The sequence below is a fragment of the Loxodonta africana genome, chromosome 22, assembly GCF_030014295.1.
Source record: "Loxodonta africana isolate mLoxAfr1 chromosome 22, mLoxAfr1.hap2, whole genome shotgun sequence".
Taxonomy (NCBI): Eukaryota; Metazoa; Chordata; class Mammalia; order Proboscidea; family Elephantidae; genus Loxodonta; species Loxodonta africana.
Genome location: NC_087363.1, coordinates 11,924,328 through 11,943,056, shown reverse-complemented (window position 1 = coordinate 11,943,056; position 18,729 = coordinate 11,924,328). Strand labels below are relative to the sequence as shown.

At 38.8% G+C, this 18,729-nt stretch overlaps 1 long non-coding RNA gene across 2 annotated transcripts in view; it reads right to left on the bottom strand.

The window, feature by feature from the left end:
• Positions 1-345: 345 nt before the first annotated feature.
• LOC111750577 (uncharacterized) overlaps positions 346-18,729 on the bottom strand; it is an 802,590-nt gene continuing 784,206 nt past the window's right edge. Inside the window, exons 4-6 of one of the 2 annotated variants that reach the window (XR_002785662.2) lie at positions 6,560-6,790; positions 3,606-3,719; positions 346-3,498 (exon numbers count right to left, since the gene is read on the bottom strand). This is a non-coding gene — a long non-coding RNA (uncharacterized LOC111750577). Of the gene's footprint in view, positions 3,720-6,559; positions 6,791-18,729 lie in introns of both variants that reach the window. The other variant, XR_002785661.2, reaches the window with a different exon arrangement.

Sequence of the window (18,729 nt, the reverse complement as noted above, 5' to 3'; positions counted from 1 at the left end):
GTCTATAATGAAAACAAATATGCCAATCTTGGCTCTAGTAACAAAAAATAAACTAGGGAGAGAAAACACCTGGCAAGGAGGGCCCCTTGTCCCTGTCTGGTACCCGTGACAGTTACTGCCCGCTGACCATGCGTGCAGCCTCAGAATCCCCCTCAACACTATGTGCTCACTACCAACTAATGAGCTGGCATTAGAGACCAAATGCATTTGCTTTTTATGCGCTAATTCCTCAGACAACAAGTCAAGATGAATGACGGTCCTCCAAGTCTGCTCTGTGGTAGGGTTTGGCAGGATCCCCTGTGGCAGGTTCTACAGACTGGAAAAAAAAAAAAAAAAAGCCGGCAACTTAGAGAAGGATGAAAGCATCCAAGAGCTTCCTTTGTTCCTGCTGACCAATGCCATCAAAAGTTGGTTCTAAGACCAGAAGAAATAGATGGTACCCAGCTACCACCCACGACTGCCCTGACAGGGAACACAACAGAGAATCCCTGACAGAGAAGGAGAACAGCGGGATGCAGACCTCAAACTCTTGTAAAAAGACTAGGCTTAACGGTCTGACTGAGACTGGAGGGACCCCAGAGGTCATGGCCCTCTGTTAGCCCAAGACTGGATTCCCCAGGCCAACTCTTCAGACAGGGATTGGACTGGACTATAGGACAGAAAATGATACTGGTGAGGAGTGAGCTTCTTGGTTCAAGTAGACATATGAGACTATGTGGGCTGCTGCAGCCTGGAGGCGATATGGCAAGGCAGAGGGGGACAGGACCTGGTTGAATGGACACAGGGAATACAGGGTGTAGAGGAGGAGTGTGCTGTCTCATTAGGGGGAGAGCAGCTAGGAGTACATAGCAAGGCGTGTATAAGTTTTTGTATGAGAGACTAACTTGATTTGTAAACTTTCACTTAAAGCACAATTAAAAAAAAAACCTATGGGCACCAAAAAAAAAAAAAAATTTTGTTCTAGCTGTTGAGTTGATTCTGACTCATGGCGGCCCTATAGCTGGTGGCAACATCCTCTAATAACTTAAGGGTAGGTGCACATTTATGTAGACTTCTTCCATAGAAATGGGGGTGGGGGGGATTAAATGAGCAATCACAGCTATATGCATATCCTTTGAACATGATGATCTGCCAAATAAAGCCCAGAAAAGAAAATCCAACCACAAGAAAATCAACTCACCCCATTAGAGCTTAGGGCAAAGGATGGCGAGAAGGTCTTTAAACATCTCCCCAAGAGTATTTTAAGCTAGCTAATATACAGCAGTCACCCTGAAGACTAAGGTGCGCCTGACCCAAGCCATGGTATTTTCAATCACATCATATTCATGTGAAAGCTGGACAATGAATAAGGAAGACCGAAGAAGAGTTGACGCCTTTGAATTGCAGTGTTGGCAAAGAATTTTGAATATACCACGGACTGCCAAAAGAAGGAACAAATCCATCTTGGAAGAAGTGCGGCCAGAATGCTCCTTAGAGGCAAGGATGGCGAGACTGCATCTTACATACTTTGGACATGTTGTCAGGAGGGATCAGTCCCTGGAGAAGGACATCATGCTTGGCAGAGAACAGGGTCAGTGGAAAAGAGGAAGACTCTCCACGAGGTGGATTGACACAGTGGCTGCAACAATGAACTCAAGCATAACAACGATTGTAAGGGTGGTGCAGGACCGGGCAGTGTTTCGTTCTGTTGTGCATAGGGTCGCTATGAGTCGGAACTGACTCGATGGCACCTAACGGCAACAACAACAACAATATACAGTAAGCAGGCACAAGGGGGGAAAAGACATGTGCTTAGGGCAACTTTAAGAGCCAAAATCTATCTTTAGCAATAAAAACGCTAAAATAGTGTTTGCATGCATTTTATTTGCACAGGAAGGTTTAAAAAGAAACTCTTTTGGAAATAAAAGATCATCAGATCACTAATAACTGCAGTTTCCTGAACAATTAAGGGAATTCACAAGACTATAACCTCCTCAGGAAATGACAAATATTCCTGCTTTTTACAGAAGGACTAAAAGGGCATTTTTATCTATAGCATCTATTCCGTAAAAATCGCTGTAAGTAATGAAGCAATTTTTGTTATTTTTTCATTGATTTCAGGAATATTCTGCATGGCAATAGTCAGAAAACAGAGAAAACTAAATACTGCTCCACTTGGAAAGGCAAAATCTTATTCTAAAAGACATTGGTCAGTGTTCTCTCCTTTATCTCTCGAGTTTGGATCGCAAAGCACAGTTTCCATTGCACCAAACTTTGGCTTCGAATGAGTCAGCAAAACATCCTTTAAGTTGCCTGGTCTAATTCTTTATAAATACACTTTGTAAGGCTATGCTCTATGCATCATCCTAACATCGTTTGGCCCTGATAACATTCTGTGCGATGCTCTCGTTGGAAAAAAAAAAAAAAGCTGCTTTTTAATAACTGATTCGATAAGCTGTTGACAAATGATTTGTGTAATATGGTATGGCCAGCAACCGAGTTTGTCTTAGTCATTACACACCACATTCAGTTTGTCCACGAATGTTGCTGTGTTCCCCTTATGTTCAAGCTCCTTATGCCATTCTGAATAGCAACCCAAAGATCAATATACTGTCTGCTGAAAACAACAGGACATAACAAATGAGTCATTTTATTTACAGTAAAAGCCCCAGTCCCCAGATGAGTTCCACTAATGTTCAAATCCATGTTTCATGCTCAACCCAAGATGAAAGGTAGACACAGCACAATGCGGGGTGGGGGGAGGGGGTAGTCGGAGGGGGAAGAAATATTAATGTATTGGTTCGAATTTATTTAAGCCATGAACCATAGTGGGGCTGCACCAAGATCCGTGAATAAAACGTTCACTGCAGAATTATGAAGACACAATCTCCAAAATACACCTGTTCTCTCACCAAGACATTCTGCAAGAGCGCTTTCCAGTAACAAGAAATTAACGGATTAAAGACATTCTGACATATCCTTCTACAGTGTTACACCACAGAGGCCAAAGCCTATTCATTCAATTGGCTCTCAATGCTGTTTGCAATGAGCAGAAGTGTTTGCTTTAGCTGGGGAGAAGGAGGGACTGAAGTGGCCCTTTTGAGACTAAAGCAAACAATTTTGCTTCAAAAACGTATCTTCAGCCCGATTTGACAGCTCTTTGCCTCCTCTGAAAGCGATAAAAAATAAAGTCAGTGAGCAAAGTCATCAGAAAAAAAGGGTTGCAGGGGAAAGCAAAATGTTAGAGGGGATACATGTTCAAAGGTGACATTTACAAGCCTCTCATGAATGGCACACTCCCCAAAGGCCACCCTGAATACAGTTTTTAAAAAGAGTTTACCCAAAACGCAAAATAAAATGTTTCATTTCACATAAAGATGGCAATAAACTGCCTTGAAAACCGACTTGCCCATTGAGCAACTCACAAGTAGAGGGAGTGGCAAGGAATCTTTCCCCTTCTGCCATCAATCCATTCACTGCTTTTAGACTTGACTCATAACTCTTCACACGAGGCTGTAACTGACAAAGCACGGAGGGGGAAGTTGGGAAACTACAACTTAGAAATGATACCAAAAATCTGGGAGAAAATGGTGACAAGGCTGGGCTCTGTGCATGGTAATACTAACCAGGCAGGAATCCAGCAGGCACTTGCTTGTCACATTGCATTCACTGGAATCATCCGTATGATCCTGAAGTTGGCAGTTTCACTTTAAATTCAGCCAGCATAGAGCTACTGGACGCTGAGAAGAAAGGGACGCATGAGAGCAGATCCTGTCCCCACCCCTTCCAGGAGTCGGTGGCTCAGTGCAGAGGCAAACAGGAACATGCCTGGTTCTGACACGAAGCAGGCTGGGATAAGTGTTAGGCACAGTGCCTGGAACAGAATAAGAGCTTAACAACGTGTGAATAAGGAACAAAATGTCAAGAACAAAGAGTACAGAATTGTTTGTTTTTTCCTAAGACGGCAGGACAAGTATCAAATGTTAGCTGATATTAAAAGGATGGGAAGGTGCAGAGTGGTAGGGAAACCTTGGTGAAGGGTAAATACAATGCATGTTTGGGAAGTAGCCAGGAAGTGGTAGATTGAGCCAAGATAATGAAAATCTTTAGAAACCGTAGTAAGGAGTTTGGACTTTATCCTCAAGAAATGTGAAGATTCATGAATGGTTTGTTAGCAAAGAAATAAGAGAGTGATATAATCAGAGCTATGCTTTGGAACAAGATGTAGACTCAGTCGGAGAATTTCCAAGACAGGGAGCCTGCAAAAAGCCATCAAGATGACACACATCGTGGGGCTAGACTAGAATACTGGCGCGGGGCAGGGGCGGTGGGGGGGAAGCAGATTAAAACCCACTGCAGAGATTGCACTGTTTATTTTATAAAATGTTAGTGGGCAGAGCTATCCACAGCTTCAATTCCCAAGTCTCAGGACAAACGAATACAGCTTTCTGCAGGCGAATGAATGCTTTTATTAAGATTCTTCTCACAGTTGTAACCTAACAGCGTTTACAAAGGTAAAGTAAAATAAAAAGTTACGGAATCATCATTTAAAAAGGATTGTCTGAATACATTATCCACCGGCCCTGAGACCATTTGAAGCACCATATATTCGAAATAGCCTCACAGGGTGTGCTCTTGACAAAAATGTTCCTGTCCTCATTATTCTCATCCTCAGAAAGGGTCACATCCTTCTTCCTACCTTCCAACACGCTGAGGTTTGTTCATTTTAATAAAATATTTCCTATGTGCTTGGCATTTACTCAAAGATGTTATCTGACCAGGAATCCTTTCAAAAATGGCAAAGCCATCTAGAAAAAAAAGTAGTCACCCCTCACTAATTGCTCAGTGTTCAGTATAGATAGTTCCCTAGAATCAGGCATTTCAATTTCTCTTGGGTTCAAATACAAATATGCCACAAGTCTTACATATTACCCTTTCAGAGTTGGTTAAAAAGTCCATGGAAAAACAAGTTACTTATCATCATGATATAAAGGAAAAAATCACGAAGCAAAGTTCATTCCACTAATAACCATGAAAAAGAGGTACAGCTGTAAAATCACACATTCTCTCAATCTAAAGCAATAAGATTTGCTCATCAAATTCACCTTTAAATCTCAAGTTCCCTTAGTTCTTCACTAGAAATTAATTTAAGCTGACACACGGCAAGAGATGGCATTTAAACTCTATCACACTGACCCCTGAATTTATAGACATTCTGTTTAAAAAATATTCCTCAAAGGAAAAAGACCACCACAAACTTACGGCAAAATCAAATAAAGAAATAAAATGCTTTTGTTATTCCAAGAACTTCAGGGGCTTTGGATGAACTCAATACAAGTATACAACTTAAAAACTCATTTTTCATGGCCTTTCTAAAACATTTGAGCGTCTTCTTTAAATTTCAATAAAAAAGAACAGTTTTCTAATACCGAGCACTCCTATTTTAGACTCAGTTTTATTTTTACGAATTTAAAAGGAGATTTAGAAATACTATCAACAAAACTTTTACATAAAATTATTTATGAGTCTATTGCCATGACTATTAGTTTTATAAATTGGTAATTTTATTTAACTAATTTGGATTCAAAGATTTTGGGAGTCTCTTACACACTTTTGCTGTGTGTCTTTCTTATGTGCAATATTTTGTTTTTCAATGTACAATAGCTACATGGCCAAGAAGGAAGATTATTCATGAATTTCTCAAACACTTTGGAAAATTTTTACTGAAAAAATAAAACTCCTCTAAAAAAAAAAAACTTGGAATATTTGTATATTCAGAATTACTGAAGAATTCATTTTAAAGTGAAATGATGTCTCAGGGTAGAAACAATGCTTATGATTTTAAATATCAAATGTTATATTTTGTCCCTCTGCATAGTAAACTAAGTTGGAAGAAAAAAAATTGAAGAGTCAGTACAAAATTCATATGCACACCATCACAAGTGATACTTTCAACTACATAAAAAATAACCCCCGTTGAGCACTTCACCAATTCTTGCTACTCCCACTGCAAAGGAACAAAGCTTCTCTTGAAGTCAGCAGAGGTAAGACTACAGCTCCACGGTCAGAGTCTACCATCAATGACACAGACAATGATCTACAAGTTGGACTCTTTTCCCAAGTGAAAATGCTATTTTAGATTTTAACATGAAATAAAAATTTTTTTTCTGTGTAAGTATATTTATGTGCATTAACTAATTAAAATGCAGAGCCTGAATAATCTCCAAGAAGTAAAGAAACAAAGTCAGTCTCAAATCATCACATGATACCTTACTTCCACACCACAAAGATGGCACCCAATTTCTAACCTACTGTCAAAATTCATAAGAGACAAACCGAAGACAAAGTGCCCACGATATTCACCGGGCCCATATTAGAAGCACCTATTTATTTACACAGCTACAGCAGTAAAAAGGTCAAGCAAAAATCACCTCCAAAGCCACGGTTGCTAAGCAACCCTTTTCAGATGTTCTGCAGCACTGATCAAGCATATTCCTGGTGCCACCAACAGGATTCAGAATAAATGTGAGTAACATCTTACCTGGGCTCTCCAAAGGGCTGAGGAGGATTCTTTGCTTACCTTTTCTGGACGGACATGCGAGGCCAATCCTGTATTCATTTGGTCAGTTAGGTTTGAAAGCTTTTTATTCTTCCTCTCTTAAAACAAGCAACCAGAAAAAAAAAAGGATACGTCCTGGCACCACAGGCTTCCTGTTAACAAGGGCAAAGGAGAGCTCGGTCTTGAGAAACACCACAGAGGGCTTGATGAGATGTTGGCCAAATCTGAATGACATTTCCTCAAAGTTGAAGTCTGAAAGAAAAGATGATTTAAAAAATGGGCATTTATAAAATTCAAATAAGAAACACAAACCATATACCACTTTAAGGAAAGCAAATTCAAATACTACAGATTCTTAGGTGCAAAGAGGACGCCATTTACAGTGTTCCCCTTTTAATGTCCACTACGATGTATTCTGGGTAAGTTCTCCTAACATATGATACTCTTCTCATATGTGTTGCCTTGATTGGGGTTGGCGTTTTCAAGCAGAAGCTTGCACGTGGACAACGTAACAGCCTCTCCTCATAACTGTCTCTGCACCTTCTGGTCACCACCTTAACCCATATCCACTAGGTCCCATTTGTCAGGTAATTTTTATTTTCACCCTCTCATTTGATCATCTTTGCTAAGCTGAAAATTTCACTGTTAAGCATTGACTGTAACCCTTCTAACTCTTAAGTGTTTTTCTCAACTGGTTTTATCTTTGTTTATATAAGAGCAATTCAGAAAAAATACACTGTTTGACCTTGCCTACAATTACAAACACGTATGAGCATTCCTAGGGAACTATTATAGTAAAAGAAAAGAAAGGAGAAAGGGGGCAAAACAGAGTTCAAGACAAGAACAGCCTGTAGTTGACGTAGAGCCAGAATGCAGCAAGGTATGCGAAGTGCTCCCTATATGCCTTTCTGCGGAAAGTCAGAGAGGCGGTTGGAGTGAGATGTGGCACTTAGCATCTAGGGTGACCCAAATGCATTCAATGGCCAGACCGCAAGGAATAATCTTCTGTCAGACAGATGCCTATATATGACAAAGTTCTTTTCTGAATGAATGAGACTCACTCCCTCTGGGAGATCACTTTATTTTTCTAGTTCAGGAACCACTTTACCACACAAGTGAAGAAAATAGATCAATCCGTGGAAAAACAGCAACAGGATTACAAAAAGGATCAAGTCAGAAAATGGCCTGCACAATCGTTTAATGATTTGAATGTTCTCAATGGCACACACATACAAAACCACAGAGGGCTACACAAATGTCATCTATTGTAGAAGCACCAAGAGCCAGGAGTTGACACGTAACAGGTAGTAAAGAACTAAAATGGAAAGTGGGCCTTAATGACACATGCACAACTATCCTACAAAAACACAGGGTCAGTAAAGATGTCAAAAATCACCTCACACATTGGTTCTCACACGAGTGAGACGTTGGTCCCTGGATCAGCAACATCAGCACCACTTGGGAACTTGTTAGACAACCAGATTCTCAGGCCCCACCCCAGACCTACTGAACTAGAAACTCTGGGAGGAGGGCCCAGGAATCTGTGTTTAATAAGCTGTTGAGGGAATGTAGAATCACTGATCTAATTTGATTATCCTCCCAATCCTTGGGCCCTTCCCTACAGAATCCCTGCCAACTGGCTGGCTAGCCTATGCTTGAACACGCCAGCAACGCAAAGTGTAATATCCACTCTTCCCAAGAGAGCCAATTCCACCGATTACGTAGTTCCTCTCCATACTAAGTCCATCTATTTGTCGTGAATTTATTCCTCAGTACCTTATGAAAGTGCAATGAAAGTGGCAATGCTTCAGATATTTGGAGGTAATTATTCTTCATTTTCCCCAGTTTTCCTTTTCCTAGGATAAACAAGGAATAGCATTTCAACCTTTTTACAAACAGCACTGATTCAAGTCACCAATAGATATCTGTGGTTTTGCCTCTCCAGAATCCATTCCTTGTAATTCTGACCTTAACAACTCATTTTTTCTTTGGGTAGTTATTCCACCATATGCTGTATGTGGGGCTATTCCTACTGCCTGGTTCTAGGGATAGGCAAGTGACACCCTCAGTCCACTGTCACGGAGACTGAGTCAGGACTGGGCACTGGACACAAGATGAGCCAATCAAAGGCAAGGATGTCAGCCAGAGGATTAACACTAACCCTCTGGGGGTGAAGGGTCTTTCTTTCTGGTAAGTTACCAAGCAGTAGGACATGAAATTGGAACAGCTAGTGGTTACTATCTTAGTTATCTAGCGCGGCTATAACAGAAATACCACAAGTGGATGGCTTTAACAAACAGAAATTTATTCTCTCACAATTTCAGAAGCCAGAAGCCTGAATTTAGGGCGCCAGTTCCAGTGCAAGGCTCTCTCTCTCTGTCAGCTCTGGGGGAAGGTTTTTGTCATCGATCTTTCCCTACTCTAGTAGTTTCTCAGTACAGGAACCCCAGTTCCAAAGGACACTCTCCACTCCTGGCTCTTCTTGCTTGGAGGTAATGAGGTCCCTCTCTTCTCTGCTCGATTCTCTCTTCTATATCGCAAAAGAGATCGACTCAAACTATAACCTAATCCTATAGGTTGAGTCCTGCCTCATTAACATAACTGCCTCTAATCCTGCCTCATTAATATCATAGAGGTTAGGATTTACAACATGTGGGATAATCATATCAGATCACAAAATGGTGGACAATCACACAGTACTGGGATTCATGACCTACCCAAGTTGACACACATTTTTGGGGGACACAGTTCAATCCATAAGAGTTATGCTAAACAGAGTTTGCCTGATATTAGACCCAACAATGAGGCAAGCACAGCCAAGACACAGAGAGAACCATGCCTGATGACATTGAGCACCTGGCTCTCACAATCCCAGAAGGAATTTGTTCCCCCTGAAGGATAAGTGCACAAAATTGACTTAAGGACAGGGTTAGGGTTAGGGTAAACAAGTTCGTGAAAGTCTCTTTACTTCTGTTCTTTTTCAGTGTTCTTCTTTTTATTATCATTTCCCCTTTATACTTGATGCCCAGTTCCCTCCCCTCCCCTCCCCTCCCACCACAGGGGCTCACTTTTTCACAATTAATGTAGTGTTTATAATCCTCTTTACATGTTTGTTTACATCTATTTATATATGACAAAAACATATAGAGCTCTTACACCTGGTCTTCAATTTTTACATAAATCATATTATGCTTTAAATCTCATTCTGCCTTTTTCTCTCAACACTGCTTCCAAGCTTCATCTCTGTTGCCATAAATAGATCTAGTTCACTACTTCTCATTGCTTATTCTTTCTTATTACATTCCACTGTGATTCTTCTCATCCATTTCTCTAGCACCTAAGAGGTAGCTTGATTCCCATCTTGCACCACAAATAACACTCCAAAGACCATCTGTGAATACATTTCCCTAGGTATCCATGATAGAGTTCTATCACTGTGTTTCGGGTCATGTTGTTATTAGTTGCCCTTGAGTTGGCTCTGACTCATGGCAACCTTATGGACACAGAATGAAACATTGACCGGGCCACGCCATCTTCACAAGCATTGGTATGCTTGAGTCCATTGTCATGGCAGCTGTGTATTTTGGGTGTCTTCCAACCTAGGGGGCTCACCTTCTAGCATTATATAGGACAATATTCTATTTTGATCCACAGGGTTTTCACTGGCTAATTTTGGAAGTGATTCACCAGGATTTTCTTACTAGTTTGTCTTAGCCTGGAAGCTCTGCTGAAACCTGTCCACCATGGGTGACTCTGCTGGTATTTGAAATACTGATGGTATAGCTTCCGGCATCATAGCAACAGACAAGTCACCACAGTAGGACAAACTGATGAAGGGGTGGTGGTTATACACTTACTGAATTTGTCTAAAATATATGTACCAGTTACATTTCCAGCAGCGATATGGGAGGATTTCTCCTTTCCCACATCCTTGCCCCTACTTCATATCATCTGACATCTTAGTTCTTATTGATACGTTAGGGAAAAAATTTTACCTTAATTTTAATATGCTTCTAACAGTGATGTATGTCTGTGTGTGTACATGTTTCTCCTGTGAATTGTCAATTCACATCATTCATCTTGTTTTCTATTGGTTCTCTTCCTCTTACATTCTCATTTTACAGAATCCCTTGTATCTTCTAAATATTGATCTTGGTCTATTAAACATTACAATTACCTTTCACCAACTGTTAATTTTTCTATCATGTCCTCCATTAAACAGAAAATCATTTTGATATATTCAAATTCATCTTTTTTTTTATGGTTTTTTGCTCTGTGCTCCTAATGTAACAAATTTTCTGTACCCTAAAATTACAAAAATATACTCCTGTATCGTCTCCTGTCAGCTTTATAATTCACTCTTAAGAATTAGGTATTTAACCCACTTGGAGCTTGTTTAATGTATGCAGTACAGAAAGGTTCATTTTCCTCCATTCGTGAGCCAACCTTCCCATCACCATTTGCTGGGAATGACTACACCAAGTTCCCATATGTACATAGGAAAGAGTCTGGACTTTAGCCTGTTCTGTTCCGATTCTATGCCACGTGCTGTAGAACAGAGGCTGCCATTTTTTTTTTTTTTCCTGTAAAGGACCAGAGCCAGTGGGCCACACAGTCTCTGTACCAATTACTCAACTCTGCCATGGCAGCATGAAAGCAGCCATAAACCATCCATAAATGAATGGGTGTGTCTGTGCCCCAATAAAATTTTATTTGCAAGAAACAGGCTGCAGCCTGGATTTGGCTTGTAGGCTGCAGTTTGCCAGCTTCCGCTGTAGAATGTTAATACCTCATAGAACGAGGTTCTCTCTTTGTTTTCCTTATTTATTTTTCCATTTAGATTTTAGACCCAGCTCTGCTCCTTCAAAAAAAGTTCTTGCTCAGATGCTGATTGAAATTACACTGAATTTAAATTTTAAGGGGGAACTTTGACATCTTCATGGTAATCAATCAAGCCATTTATGGTCCACATTTATGCTCTATAGTACTATAATAAAACTCTTCCAATAGTTTTAAATTTCTCTTATATGTTTCATGTATTCTTTCTCAGATTTATTCCTAGAGAGCTTATAATTTATGTCACTATTATAAATGGTATCTTATTATCATCATAGTTTGTAATTGGTTACTCCAATACAGAGGAAGCTATTGATTTTTACATGTTGCCCTTATAACTGGGAACCTTATCGAACTCTTGTATTGCTGTTAGTTTCTGCTGATTCTCTTGGATTTTCTATACAAATAGTTTTACCTAGAAATATGACAATTTTGTCTTTCATTTCATTTCTTATACTGTTTGTGTGCTTGTCTTACTGCATTGGTCAGGTATCTGGTAAAAGGTTAAGAAGTAGAAATAACACAGGCATCCTTGTCTTGTTCCCAACCTTAAAAGGAATGAGTTTAAAGTTTTGTTTTTTGATTATGAATGGTATCTGCTGTAGGTTTTAGTAGAAAGCCTGTGTCAATTTACAAAAAAAAAAAAAAAATTATCTTCCATTCCTTGTTTGCTAAGAGTTGATTTAATTTAAAAACGGAAAAAGATTTAATTTTATTAAATGCTTTTCTATAAAATTGACCGCAGAATTTCTTGTCCTTTGCCATTAGGTGGTAAATTACAATAAGAGATTTTTTTCAAACATTGAACCATCCTTGCATTTTTATGATTGATTAAACTTAGTTACAACACATTCTTTTTTAATACATTGCTAGATTTGATTACTAGGGGTTTTTAATCTAAGTGAAACTGATCAGTAATTATATATTTTTTTAGCTAAATTTACCTAATTTTCATCATTAAAATCAAATTTAATAGGTTGCCTTCTTTTCTTCTAGAGCAGGTTGTTTAAAGAGGGATTTTCTGTTCCTCGAGAATTACATAAAATTCTTTTGTAAAACTTTCCAGGTATCTTCATTTTTATTGTGGGGAGGGCTGTTTCAATAATCATTACAAATTACATAATGGTTTCTGATTTACTTAAGTTTTTTTTCCTTGCAGCAATATTTAGCCATATATCCTTTTCATATGTTTTCAATTTTATTGGTAGAAATTCATCATATTCTTTTTAACAGATTAGAAAAATAGAATCTGTAATTATCCATTTAATGTATTTTATTTGTTCATATTATATACCTGTTTTTCTTTATTGGTCTCAAAAAAAGTATATCTAATCCATTTATTTTTTCAAAGAAGAAGATTTGCTTTTATTAATTACTCTTTTGTTGCTGATTTTCTGCACTTACATTATTTTCCTCTTTTTTTTAAATTTTCTTTGTTCCTTCAGATTTACTGTGGTACAGTTTTTCTAGCTACTTGAGTCAAACATTTGCTTAAATAGCTTCAGGCTTTCTAGATTTTTATTAGGTAACAAAAGCTATAAATTCCCTTCAAGTACTTCTTTAACTCTCTCAAGTTTTGACCTGTAGTGCTTTGATTTCACTCAGCTCTAAAATTATGCTCTTCTCATTATCAGAAATATGAGATCCTTTTTCTACCTTTTTGTGAATGATTTCAGATTTTATTGTACTGTAGTTAGAGGAAAGTAACTCCACAGTGCAGGTTTTTTTGAATTTGAGGCTTCTTTCCTGATCCATTGAAAGATAAATCTTGCCTAACCTACACATCCTGCAAAGTAAAATGCATTTTGCATTTATTGAGTGAGAAGTTCTATACACATGGTAGATCAAAATTGTAAATTATTATCCAAATCTTCTCTATCTCTGCTTGCTTTCTGTCTGATTGTTTCCTCAGTTTCAGAGGACTGTGTTAAATTTCTAACTGCAATTGCTAAATCAACGCCAGAATGCCATAAATTGTTCCTCTCTGTATTTCAAAACTCAATTATTACATGTGTCTACTTTCCTGCTTGTTTTATTCCCTTGACCTATTTATTGTTCCTTTTTCTTTTGTTTATATTTGACAGGTGTACCTTCTCCATCTCATTATTTTCAGCCTGTGTCCTTTAAAATGTATTTTATGAACAGCATATTATAGCATCTTGTTTTCTATCTAATCTGAGACTCTATATTGATTAGTTTAACCCCTATACATTTATTTTTTACCTTATTTTAGACATCTTATTTAATTTATTATTTGTTTTATTTTTTCCCCTTTCTACCTTCACTGGCTGGATCAAGCTTTTTTTGTTGTTTGTTTAGTTTTTGTTGTTTTTTCCCTGCTGGTATAAAAATTACACATTCTATTTTTTTCAATATTGGTTATTCTTATTACAATCCAGACTAATGCTCAATTTCCCCATCAATATCTAAATGCTGATTAATATTTTTGTCCTTAGAATACTCTCATCAGCTCTGATCTTTCTCATCACATCTCTCATCCCTTTCCATGACCTAATTGCTGATGTGTTGAAATAATTTTGAGTTCTAATTTCAGATAGTTGTTGATATGCTTTTTGTCTCCCCCCATATCCCACCCCAATACACACACACACACACCACACACTGCTTACTCCAGCGACCAGAGTTTTCATTTATCTTGTTGACAAAGGTCTGAAGACATTTCTCTCCCTCCAGGCAGTTACAACTCCACAGCTACTTCCTCTTCTGAATTTTAGCTTCATCTTTGGTTATTGGCCCCCACTTTCTTCAGAGCTCAACTGGGCTTTTGAGGAAATATTTGAATATTTTGTCCAGCATTTCGAATTATTTTTTAAGTGGAGAATTTTCTGATTATCTACCTAACCACACTCCTAGAAACTGAAGTTTTCACTGCTTACTTATACAAAATTCACTAATTCTCCACTTGCTCTTATTTCCCACATCTCATGTCTTCTTCCAGATTCATTTCTTTTTTTTTTTTTTGCTAGAATATATTCTCTAAAATTACTTTCAGAGAGGGTGTACATGTGGCAAACTGAGATTTTAGACAGATAGCTTCACTTTACCCTCCCATTTAAATAAGGTCACTAGAAATAAAATCCTAAGGTCAAAGTTGGCTTGCTTCAACACTTAGAAACACCTTCTTGTATTCTGGTGTTGCTGCCAAGAAAAGCCCGATGATGGTCTGTTGCTGCTCACTGTAGAACGTGCTAGTTTTTAATCTCAAAACTCTCAGAGTTTTGCTAAAGGGTCTAAGAGTAGAACCAGTTCCCTGCTTCCTCCTGTTTGGTGTCTGTAAGCCCTCTCCATGTGAGCTCTTCAGTTTTCATTGCATTCTTTACATTCTTGGTCATTATTTCTTCAAATACCCCCGGAACTCAGTTAACACTTCTGCTTTTTAGGGGTTATGTCTGGCATTTCTAGTTACCTTCATCTCTTAACTCTCTTCTCAGTCTTCCCATATCTTATTCCTTTCTGATACTCTGGGAGAGACAGATCCAACCCATCCTACCGTTATTTTATTCGTTCTGATATACATCCCATCCGTTAAGTTCTTTTCCCCAGTAATTGTAATTTTTATAGCTACTATTTCTTTAATTATTTCTACTTCCTGTTTTGAATGTCATCTCTCATCTCTGTGGATATCCACTGTCCTTATTTTAAATTACTGGTGTACTAGTTCTACTTCCTCTCCCATAAGTTATTCCAGTTATATTTCCTGTTGTTCAGGCTTCTCCGATCTCTCAATTTTACTCTGTAAGCTTTTATTTCCTTGGGACTCCGACCTGTCCAGGCTAATAAGGTCTAAGGAGAAGGGCAAAAATCTATGTCCCATCTGGTGTGTTTAAGGAAAGTGAGTTCCTACTGTTAAATTTTGGGCTTAATATATTCAACTTTCTTCTATTGTGGATTGAATTGTGTCCTCCCAATAATACATGTTTGGAGTCCTAACTCCGATACTTGTGCACGTAATTCCATTCGTAAGTAGGGTTTTCTTTGTTCATGAGGCCATATCGGTGTAGGATATGTCTTAAGCCTAATCATTTTGAGATGTAAAAAGAGTAGATGAGGCACAGAGACAAGCAAGCACAAATGGAAAGGAGATAGATGCCACATGGAGATCGCCAAGGAACTGAGGAACACCAGGACTACGGAAACTTCCCAGAGGCAACAGAGAGAAAGACTTCCCCTAAAGTTGGTGCCCTGAATTCGGACTTTTAGCCTCTTAAAATGTAAGAAAATAAATTTCTGTTTCTTAAAGCCACCCCCTTATGGTATTTCTGCCACAGAAGCACTAGCAAACTAAGACACCCTCTAGCCCAGGCCACCCTGCCTTTCATTCCCTTCCTTTCCATGTACCACTCTTGCCCATGAGCTATTACATTTCTTCTCATGAGTTTAGCTGGCCAGCCATTTGAAATGTTGACTGCCCTCCAATTTCTTCATTATTCCTTCTACTTTGGTGTGTCTATACAATTCATAAGCTTCCCTGTCTTGAGAGGAAGCACCAAGAGACAAAGTGGGAGTTCAAAACACCTGGCTTTGAATCTCAGCTCTGCCACTCTTTTTCTGATCTTTTTTTCAGCAATTCACTGACCTTCTCATTGTCAGACACCTCATCTAAAAAAAGTGGATGATAAGAGTGTGTAAAGCACAGCTCACTAGGTCTGCCACATGAAGTAGACATCCCCAAATGCTATTTTTATATCTTTTTACTCAAATCCATTTCTGCGTTCTCTTTGTGGCAAAATTCTATTTGTGCTGCTGAAAGACATACTGCCTCATGTTTTGACTGTGATGAAGAAGAAGAAAAATTCTCCAGGAATTATAAAGGACAAGTAGCAAAAAGCTTAAGAGGCAACATAGTGTGAAGAAGAAGAAAAATACTCCAGGAATTCTTATTATAAGAGACAAGTAGGAAAAAGCTCGAGACGCAATACAGTGTGATGGGAAGATGTGTGCATCTCCAGGATCTTAAACTGTCTGCACAGCTGAGATAAATATCAAATATTTTTTTGTCATATGAAAATGGCAGAAAGCAACTTTATTTTAGGCTAAAGTAAAACTGCTAAATCTTTTCTACTGACCCTCCACTTTACCAAGCATGATGATGGTTCTCCAGAGACTGGTCTCTCCTGATAGCCTGTTCAAACTACGTGAGATGAAATCTCATCATCTTTGCTTCTAAGGAGCATTCTGGCTGTACTTCCTCCAAGACAGATTTGTTCATTCTTTTGGCAGTCCACAGTATATTAAAAAATTCTTCCCCAACACAATTCAAAGGCATCAATTCTTCTTCGGTCTTCTTTATTCATTGTCCAGCTTTCACATACATATGAGGTGGTCGAAAACACCATGGCTTGAGTCAGGCACACCTTAGTCCTCAAGGTGACATCTTTGCTTTTTAACACTTTAAAGAGGTCTTTTGCAGCAGATTTGCCCAATGCAATACATCGTTTTATTTCTTAACTGTTTCTTCCATGGGCATTGATTGTGGATCCAAGTAAAATGAAATCCTTCACAACTTCAATATTTTCTCCATTTATTCATGACGTTTCTACTGGTCCCGTTGTGAGGATTTTTGTTTTCTTTACGTTAAGATGTAATCCATACTGAAGGCTGTAGTCTTTGATGTTCACCAGTAAATGCCTCAAGTCCTCTTCACTTTCAGCAAGCAAGGTTGTGTCATCTGCATAACGCAGGTTGTTAATGAGTCTTCCTCCAATCCCGATGTCCCATTCTTCTTCATATAGCTAAATATCTCTCGGGAAAGATTCCCAAAAATTTTCATTCAACAATAGTATAGGGAGAAGGCCCATTATTCCCGTAACTTTGCCAACACTGGAAATTGTCTGATTCTCCAACTATCTAATAAAAATGTATCATTATTCAGGACTACAATATAGGGGGAAATGACTTCTTCCAAATGGCTTTGCTGAAACAATGGGCCACGAAAACTGATGTCTCCTAGGCAACCAGGAAGCCAGACATGAAGAAACAGAAAAATACTATTCTTTTGGTTGAAAGAATACAAAACTTATATTCTCTTAAATTTTTTTTTCTTGTTTTTAAGTGAAGTTTACAGTTCAAGTTAGTTTTTCATACAAAAGTTTATACACACATAGTTATGTGACCCTAGTTGCTCTCCCTACAATGTGACAGCATACTCCTCCTTTCCACGCTGTATTTCCCATGTCCATTCAACCAGCTCCTGTCCCTATCTGCCTTCTCCTCTCGCCTCCGGACAGGAGCTGCCCATTTAGTCTCATATGTCTACTTGAGCTAAGAAGCATACTTTTCACAAGTGGCATTTTATGTCTTATAGTCCAGTCTAATCTTTGTCTGAAGAGTTGGCTTCAGGAATGGTTTTAGTTTTGAGCTAATAGAGAGTCTGGGGGGCCATGTCCTCTGGGGTCCCTCCAGTCAAACCATTAAGTCTGGTCTTTTTACTAGAATTTGAGTTCTGAACCTCACTTTCCTCCTGCTCCGTAGGGACTCTCTGTTGTGTTCCCTGTCAGGTTGGGCACTGGTAAACCGTCTAGTTCTTCTGGTCTCAGGCTGATGGAATTTCTGGTTTATGTAGTCCTTTCTGTCTCTTGAGCTAATATTTAACTTGCGTCTTTGGTGTTGTTTATTCTCCTTTGCTCCAGGTGGGCTGGGACCAATTGATGCATCTTAGATGGCCACTCGCTAGCTTTTTAAGACCCCAGATGCCACTCATCAAAGTGGAATGCAGAATATTTTCTTAATAAACTTTGTTATGCCAGTTGGCCTAGAAGTCCCCTGAAGCCATGGTCCCCACACTCCCGTCCCTGTTACTCTGTCCCTCAAAGGGTTTGGTTGTATCCAGGAAACCTCTTAGCTTTTGGTTTAGTCAGTTGCGCTGACTTTCTCTGTATTGTGTGTTGTCCTTCCCTTCACCTAAAATAATTTTTGTCTACTATCTAGCTAGTGAATACCTCTCTCCCTCCCCTCCCCCACCCTCATAACCATCAGAGAACATTTTCTTCTGTGTTTAAACCTTTCCTTAGGTTCTTAAAATAGTGGTCTCACAGTTCTTTTGCAACTGACAAATTTCACTCAGCATAATGCCTTCCAGATTCAGCCATGTTTTGAGATGTTTCGCAGATTTATTGTTATTCTTTACCATTATGTATTATTCCATTGTGTGAATATACCATAATTTGTTTATCCATTCATCCATTGAGGGGCACCTAGGTTGTTTCCATCTTTTTGCTATTGTGAACAGTGCTGCAATGAACATGGCTGTGCATATATCTACTCCTGTGAGGGCTCTTACTTCTCTAGGATATATGCCAAGGAGTGGGATTGCTGGATCATATGGTGCTTCTATT